This window comes from Octopus sinensis, linkage group LG9 (assembly GCF_006345805.1).
Source record: "Octopus sinensis linkage group LG9, ASM634580v1, whole genome shotgun sequence".
Taxonomy (NCBI): domain Eukaryota; kingdom Metazoa; phylum Mollusca; class Cephalopoda; order Octopoda; family Octopodidae; genus Octopus; species Octopus sinensis.
In genome coordinates, this window is record NC_043005.1 from 98365407 (window position 1) to 98374355 (window position 8949).

The following is an 8949-nucleotide window of genomic DNA, read 5'->3' on the forward strand; positions in this document are numbered from 1 at the left end:
TCGCAGCACACACACTGCTTCAGATGACAGGGAAACTCTACCACCTTGTCCAATTTTGTCTGGAAATTCTTGGACTACAAGTAATACCTCACTCGGCATCAAATGAGAAATTTTCAATAGGGTCTCCCTTTAATCAACTTGAGCTTGTACCATGCCTCTGAGAAAGGATGCACGTACTCCAACAGTCTACAATATCTATATCTATAGAAAGACTGATATTTCATATGGTTGTCAAAAAAGATAACATTATCATAGGGTGCTTTTGATGTATTCCAAACCATAGTACCCTGATAATCCAAACATATTACCATAAACCTAACTTTACTATCAAAGCTGCTTGTACAGAGATTATCACTCTTCATTTCTACATTTCTATGACCCAGCAGATGCACCAGGCACATCTGCATCAAACATCACACACTTCTTTTCTTTGATGAGCCAAACATCTTTTTCTGAATTCATACAAATAACCTCAAAAAATATGCATATATATATATATCATCATCATCATCATCATCATCATTTAGCGTCCGTTTTCCATGCTAGCATGGGTTGGACGGTTCAACTGGGGTCTGGGGAGCCCGAAGGCTGCACCAGGCCAGTCAGATCTGGCAGTGTTTCTACAGCTGGATGCCCTTCCTAACGCCAACCACTCGAGAGTGTAGTGGTGATTTATGTGCCACCGACACAGGTGCCAGACGAGGCTGGCGAACGGCCACGCTCGGATGGTGTTTTTATGTGCCACCGACACAGGTGCCAGACGAGGCTGGCAGACGGCCACGCTCGGATGGTGTTTTTATGTGCCACCGACACAGGTGCCAGATGAGGCTGGCGGACGGCCACGATCGGATGGTGTTTGTTACGTCCCCAAAGCACGGAGGCCAGTCTATGTGGTACTGGCTACGGCCACGTTCGGATGATTTTCTTGTGTGCCACCGGCACTGGTACCAGAAAGATACAAATTCCATTGATGTTCATCTATTTTGATTTGTTTTGATTTGATTTTCACTTGCCTCAACAGGTCTTCACAAGTGTCACAAGAAGGAAGGTATGCACAGGTGGACTGACTACGTCCCAGGTAGGGGCCACGGTTATGGCCTGACTAGTCTTGCCGGGTCTTCGGTTGGTGTTTTATGTGCCACCGACACAGGTGCCAGATGAGGCTGGCGAACGGCCACGATCGGATGGTGTTTGTTATGTGCCCACGTCACAGAGGCCAGTCGATGCGGTACTGGCCACGGCCACGTTTGGATGGTTTTCTTGTGTGCCAACGGTACTGGTACCACAAAGATCAAATTCCATTGATGTTCATCTATTTTGATTTGGTTTGATTTGATTTGATTTGATTTTCACTTGCCTCAACAGGTCTACACAAGTGTCACACACTTGCCTCAACAGGTCTTCACAAGTGTCATAAGTAGGTGTCACACACTTGCCTCAAGGTCTTCACAAGTGTCATAAGTAGGAAGGTATGCATAGGTGGACTGACTACGTCGCCGGGTCTTCGGATGGTGTTTTTATGTGCCACCGACACAGGTGCCAGATGAGGCTGGCGAACGGCCACGATCAGATGGTGTTTGTTGTGCCCACAGCACGGAGGCCAGTCGATGCGGTACTGGCTACGGCCACGTTCGGATGGTTTTCTTGTGTGCCACCGGTACTGGAACCACAAAGATACAAATTCCATTGATGTTCATCTAATTTGATTTGGATGAGTGGATCATATATCCAAAAAAGAAGCAGACTCTAAACAAATGATAGAGCAGTAATAGATTTATAGGAAGTTAATTATATGGTTATATGGCCTGTCATATTCTGACCAATGGTTTTGCATCCATAGAGCACTTAGCCTTATAGACAGCTCATCAGATTCCAATGGCCCATTGGAGTCTGAATGCTTTATGGGTGTTAAACCATTGGTCACTCTATGACTGGCCATATAATTAACTTCCTATATATTATATATATATATATATATATATATTATTTTATCTTATATATATATATATAATATATATATATATAATATATATATATATATATATAAAGATAAAACTTACTTGGAAATGGGTGCGTGGTGTTCGATTGTATAATAAACACCCATGTAACAAAGTCGCGTCTTGTCCTTACCTTCAAAACATAGAGTAGATAAAACAGGGGACAACTGATAAAGGGAATTTCCTTTATGTTGCCTGTCTCGTTTCTCTGTTGTTTGTCTTTTTCGTTGTTCAAACAAAGTTTGTTTTCTATGTTTGTTTTTGCTTTTCATGTTCTCGTTTCTCATTTTGTCTACATTTTTTTGATGTTCTTTACACATATATGATTGTATATATACATATATATGTAGGCACGTATATATATGTATCTATATATGCATATATTTATATATTATTTATATTATATGTATATATTTATATATATATGTAAATATACACATAAATATAAATGTATACAGCTATACATACAAATGTATGTGCATGCATGAGTGTGCATGTGTGTGTGTGCATGCGCGTGTGTGCACGCGTGTGTGTGTGAAATATGTTAGCAATCAGCCTAAACAACTGCTCAGTCCATCTCTGTATATCTAGCAAGAATGACTAGATATTTTTACTAGATTTGCTGAAACAAAGAAAGCTGTCTGCTGATAGATAATAAATATATCCTCTCCAGCCAACGTTTGTATTCAATGCTTATTTGATCAATGGTCCTTCCCGCTCTCTACCAGTGCTACTACACACAGACAAACATACATATATAATGATATCGCACTATTATTAATGCTTAGTATCAATTGTATCAATGATATATAGTTGTTATGCAGAAAAGAAAAATATAAACTAGAAAGTATAATAAACAATGCAGAAAATAAAACAGAAATTAGGTTTGGAGAGTTAGTTATCCTCTCCTTTTTTCAATTTATTCTTCTTTACTGATCATATGGTTATATTGTCTGTTGTTGATTGATAAATTTATACAAACTTTAGGTTGACTTATTTACTTATGGAATCACTGCCATTGGTTATTGCACATGTACATGTGTATATATACATATATATTGTCAGGTCACTTTCAAGTGCTACTGGTAACATGTAACCCAGTACAACCTGTTGCATGGTTGGGTCGTCAGCGACTAAACCGGCAACCCCACCAAGCTTGCTTGGTGAGGAGGATGTTTTTTGGACACCCTGCGGGATGAAAAACAAAACCCGTCAAAGGGCAGAGGAACTCTTGAGAGTCAACGGCCATCCAATAAATGTCTTAAGGCTGTATCATGCGCGGGGACATAGAAATAATCGGACTGAATACCCGATCGCGTGATTAAATCATTGGGAGTGAAGGACTCCTAGCCTTTGTTAGGGCATCCTTCTAGATGATAACTCAGGTAACTGGGATAACTCCGACATAAAACCTGCGGCTCAGTGGTTACCGATGATGTTGACTTGTTCTTCTTTTCGGATTATGACTGCTGTTGCTTAATGAGTGGGATTGACTCAATGCACAGCCTTTCCTCACTTTAAAAAAAATCTTCTTGCACAGGCATTGCATGATAACAACATTGATTAAGCTTCATGCAATGGCCATACTCGATAACGAGGGGGCAGCACCATATATATATATACATATACTGAAGGAGAAGTTTCAGGTGTGGAAGCAAGGATTAGAATCGAAGGGCCTTAGAGTCAATCTAGCTAAAACCAAAGTCCTAATAAGTAGGAAGGTAGACAAATCACAAACGCCTTCAGGTAGATGGCTCTGCTCGATCTGTAGAAAAGGTGTAGGTAGAAACTCTATAAGATGCACCAAGTGTAAGCTATGGACACATAAGAGGTGCAGCAATGTCAAAGGAAGGCTAACTAGGAAGATAGTTTTGTATGTGGCAGATGCTCAGGAGCAATAAACACTGAAAATGCTCTGAGACCAACTTCTGCCACATTCCAAGGAGAAAAACTAGAAATAGTTGATAGCTTCCGTTACCTAGGTGACCAAGTCAGTAGCGGGCGGTGGGTGTGTTGAAAGTGTAAGTGCTAGAGTAAGAATAGCTTGGGCAAAGTTCAGAGAGCTCTTACCTCTGCTGGTGACAAAAGGCCTCTCGCACAGAGTGAAAGGCAGACTGTATGATGCGTGTGTACGAACAGCCATGCTACATGGCAGTGAAACATGGGCCGTGACTGCTGAAGATATGCATAAGCTCACAAGAAATGAAGCCAGTATGCTCCGATGGATGTGTAATGTCAGTGTTCATACTTGACAGCGTGTAAGTACCTTGAGAGAAAAGGTGGGCCTAAGAAGCATCAGATGTGGTGTGCAAGAGAGACGTCTATGCTGGTATGAACATGTGGTAAGAATGGATGAAGATAGTTGTGTGAAAAAGTGCCACACCCTAGTGGTTGAGGGAACTTGTGGAAGAGGCAGACCCAGGAAAACCTGGGACGAGGTGGTGAAGCACGACCTTCGAACTTTAGGTCAAACCGAGGAAATGACTAGAGACCGAGACCTTTGGAAGTATGCTGTGCATGAGAAGACCCGGCAGGACAAGTGAGACCATAACCCGTGGCCTCTACATGGGATGTAGCCAGTCCACTTATGCATACCTTTCCTTCTTGGGACACAAAACTCCACTTGTGAAGACCTGTTGAGGCAAGTGAAAATCGAAATCGAAATCGATCAACATCAATGGAAATTGCAGCTGTGATACCAGTGCCGGTGGTACGTAAGTGAACCATCCGAACATGGCCGTTGCCAGCGCTGCCCTGACTGGCCTCGTGCCAGTGGCACGTAAAAACCACCATCCAATCGTGGCCGTTGCCAGCTTCACCTGGCCCCTGTGCCGGTGGCACATAAAAAGCACCATCCGATCGTGGCCGTTTGCCAGCCTCGTCTGGCACCTGTTCCAGTGGCACGTAAAAAGCAACCACTACACTCAAAGAGTGGTTGGCGTTAGGAAGGGCATCCAGTCGTAGAAACATTGCCAGATCAGACTGGACCTGATGCAGCCTTTGGCTTCCGAGACCCCAGTTGAACTGTCCAACCCATCCTAGCATGGAAAGCGAATGCTAAAAGATGATGATGATGATGATATATATATATATTATATATATATATATATATATATATATATACATATATAAATATATATATATATATAAAACATTATTGGTGAATTGAAGAAATGGAGCTGAACGCAGATTGAACAGAAATCGTTTTATTTCATTCTACACGTGTTTCGAAAGGCACAAATTACCAAAATCCGATTGATAATTTGGTAATTTGTGCCTTTCGAAACACGTGTAGAATGAAAAAAACGATTTCTGTTCAATCTGCGTTCAGCTCCATTTCTTCAATTCACCAATAATGTTTAATTTCAATTATCCGCACCAACGCACGGTTGCAACGCCAGATGGTTGTACCTCCAACCGTGCTGTTTACTGCTGTGATTTTTGCTACTAAGGTATCGGTTAAACTTTTGATTAATCTACTACAAGATTATTCATCTTTCTATTTCACATAATATATATATATATATATATATATATATATGCAAATATATATACATATATATACACACACACACACACACATATGTAAAGAGAGAGAGGGAGGGAAGGAGGGAGGGAAAGAGAGATAGAGAGAAATTGATAAATTTATATATACACATGTAATGGATATATGTTTGTGTGCGTATATATATAGGTGTATATGTGCATCGGCATGTGTATATGTATGTGTATACATATATGTATATAAAGACATACACATATGTGTGTGTGTTTGTCTATATAAAATATTTATCTCTGTGTGTGTGGGGGGGTGTGTCTATGCATTTATAAGTGTGTGTGGGAGTTTTTATTAAAAATATCTGTCTATCAATCTATATTTATAGATCCTAACTACACACAAACACACACGTTCACACACACAGTTTGGTGTACAAGTGGTGGAGATTAAATATTCATCTTAATGGTATCACTAGTTTTGCATTATTGAATGTTTAACAGGTACAACAATCACCTTTGATTATTCAGTTATAATAACCCTGATTTGTGAGGTATCCATGGCTGCTAAATAAAGTTCATTACTCTTCTTCTTCTTCTTTTTCTTTTTCTTCTTCTTCTTCTTCTTCTTCTTCTTCTTCTTCTTCTTCTTCTCTTCTTCTTCTTCTTCTTCTTTTCTTCTTCTTCCTCCTCCTCCTCTTCTTCCACATGACTTGTTGACATTGACTCCAAGTCGAGGGCAAATTTCTCTCCAGGCTATGCAAGATCACATTCCGCATGCCAGCTCTGAGACAGGACACAGTTCTGAGTCCTGCATAAATTCCTGGACATATGTCATGTGAATCTGACCACCAGGTTTGAACATCCCCATGGGGTTATAGAAAGAAAAGTGCTGTGACGGGTTGATTTGTTTGAGTGGCCTGTGAATGATTGTTGCCTTTGTTTGATTATCTGACTGATGAGCAGTAAAGATCCATATCGTGACTTGTTTGATATGAGGTCTGTATAAGAAATGTTGAAGGCCTTGAGCAGAAGTTGAATGTATGTGTTGTCTTGTGAGCACTTTTGGGTACTTTGAGAAACCAGTATTCAAGACCACAGAACAAAATAGATTTTATTGTAGCACAAAGCCTGCATAGCATTAGATCATGTGACAGTTGTGGTGCTTTTCAAATATTCCATAGTTTATCAGATGCTGACTGTGTTAATGTGGCAAAATTAGTGTGACAACAAAATTGCCTGTGGGAGTTGTGTTGGCTGCTGTTGAGCAGCTTTTTAAAGCGGGATTTCCAGTCAGTTAGTCATTTTTGTGAGTTACTTGTCTTTATTTTTCATACTAGCTCAAATTTTCAGCTAAACAAGTTGTTCCTGGCTTTCCATGCTCTGCTGATTTGCCTGCTGTCCTCTACTTCTTTTATACTGTTGATTTGATCTTTGATGTTTGCTTTTAGGTTTGCAGTGTGCTACTGAGCTAAGGCTAAGGACGAGACTGCAACAACATTAAATGTTGCAGTAGCTTTGTTTTGCAGCTGTCAGACTGTCTTCCTGAACTTTGGCATTTTTACAGGGATCTTTCTTGCTTGAGAGTCACATGGTAGGGACACATTGCTCAGCAGTGTATTCCTCCTTCAAGTTCTAGATTGAGTTCAGTGAGTCTACTATTGTATGTTATGAAATAGGATGTATCTGAGGCAGACAGAAGGAACAAGATATATCTAGGTGGGTTTTTGCTTTTTGGTTGAGTTTTATCATGGTAATAAGGATTTGATGATTTGATTTGAATGGACGAAATGTGTAGGCATTGCAATCTGGATAGAATTATGACACTCTTAACAACAATGTGTCTATTTTTGACGGTATTTCTTGTGGGCCCTTGTGCATGAAAACTTTGCCATGGTGCTTGCAGAAAACTGTGCAGAGAAGAGTACAATCATTGAGAGAAAATTTGAGAAGCTATCAGAGTTTCTATTTGGTTCATCTGAAAATGTCCGGGGCAGGGTCTGTAGATATGCATCCCAGCCACTGAGGAATGTTAGAAAGGAGTTTCGTCCAATGATATTGATGGTTTGCTACATGTCATCATAGAAGGCATCTGCAGCTTCTTCTTTCCCTGTAACAAACAATAGCAGCTGGTTTAGGCCATGACTTCAGAGATTTCTTACTGCTGGAAAATGTGGAGTTGAATACCAACTGAGAGATGAATGTGACATATTTTAGGGATGTACATGCAAAGGAGATGACCAAGAGACAAATGTCATCAGCATTTACTTCTGTATAGTGTGTCAACTTCCAGCCCTTGTTTGTATTCTGATATCGATCTTCTTCCTCATATTCAATCCTGTGTCTTTGAATGTTAATGGCTGTGATGCTAAGTCTGTCTGCCTCTTGTCAGTGCACCTTGTCCCCAAAGTGAGTTCTGCATACTGGTGTTGAAAGAGTCCAGAAGTGTGAATTGTCTAGGGTTGATCTGAGGGGGAAATGGTTTTGGATTAATCCAAGGGTTGCCATTGTTGTTGACTCTTGTTTCATACTTTTTTCCAGGCCTGCAAGAGTTACAGAGACCTTCTTAAATTGAATGATGTCTCAGCTGGGATAGAAGTAGTCAATATGCATTTCATTGGAGTTTTCATGGCTTACAGTCTTGAAACAGCTGTATAGTTTGCCAGTCCACGTGCAGGATATTTTTACAAGACACCATGTGTGTGGATGGTCATTGGCTCACAATGAGCTCATCTGTTCTTTGACGGATCTTGTTTTTAGTCCTGCACTGTCCACAACATCCTCCTCACCTGGAAAACCTTCGGCAATATGCTGTGCTTGACCCATCAAGCCAAGTGAAATTGTATTCGTAGCAGATACTGATGCCATGCAACCGGAAGCCTTGCTGGTGGCACGTAAAAGCATCTATTACACTCATGGAGTAGTTGGTATTAGGAAAGGCATCCAGCCATGGAAACCATGCTAAATGAGGTTGGAGTCCAATGCAGCCCCTCAAGTCACCCGTCCCAGTCAAACCATGCAACCCACTCCAGTTTGGACAATGGACATCAATTGATGATGATGATGATTAAATGTATATATTAATATGAGCGCTCATGTCTGTGTATGTATATAAATATATTTATATTTTTCTGGTTTTTCTTTATTGCAGGTTTTGTGGACAGCTGTGGTAAATATGGAGGCACTTGTGGCGCAACCTTGTGGACAAATATATACACAAGCTTAGTTACATATGAATGCATGACACACACATATATGAGTATTTGAACACACACAAACACAAAGACACACAAACACTCATGCACATGCACAAATACTCGCACAAACTCTTATAACAAAGCATAAGAAATAGCAGGTATATATATATATATATACATATATTTTTAATAATTTATTATTATTATTAATATAAGGAAATTAATATCCAAACTCGTCATAAGGATATATCTGTGCGAAA

General features: G+C 40.2%; 1 long non-coding RNA gene across 1 annotated transcript in view; it reads left to right on the top strand.

The window, feature by feature from the left end:
- Positions 1 to 8936, top strand: part of LOC118764927 — a 147881-nt gene extending 138945 nt beyond the window's left edge. Inside the window, exon 3 of the long non-coding RNA XR_005000765.1 lies at positions 8644 to 8936. This is a non-coding gene — a long non-coding RNA (uncharacterized LOC118764927). The remainder of the gene's footprint in view (positions 1 to 8643) is intronic.
- Positions 8937 to 8949: the final 13 nt, after the last annotated feature.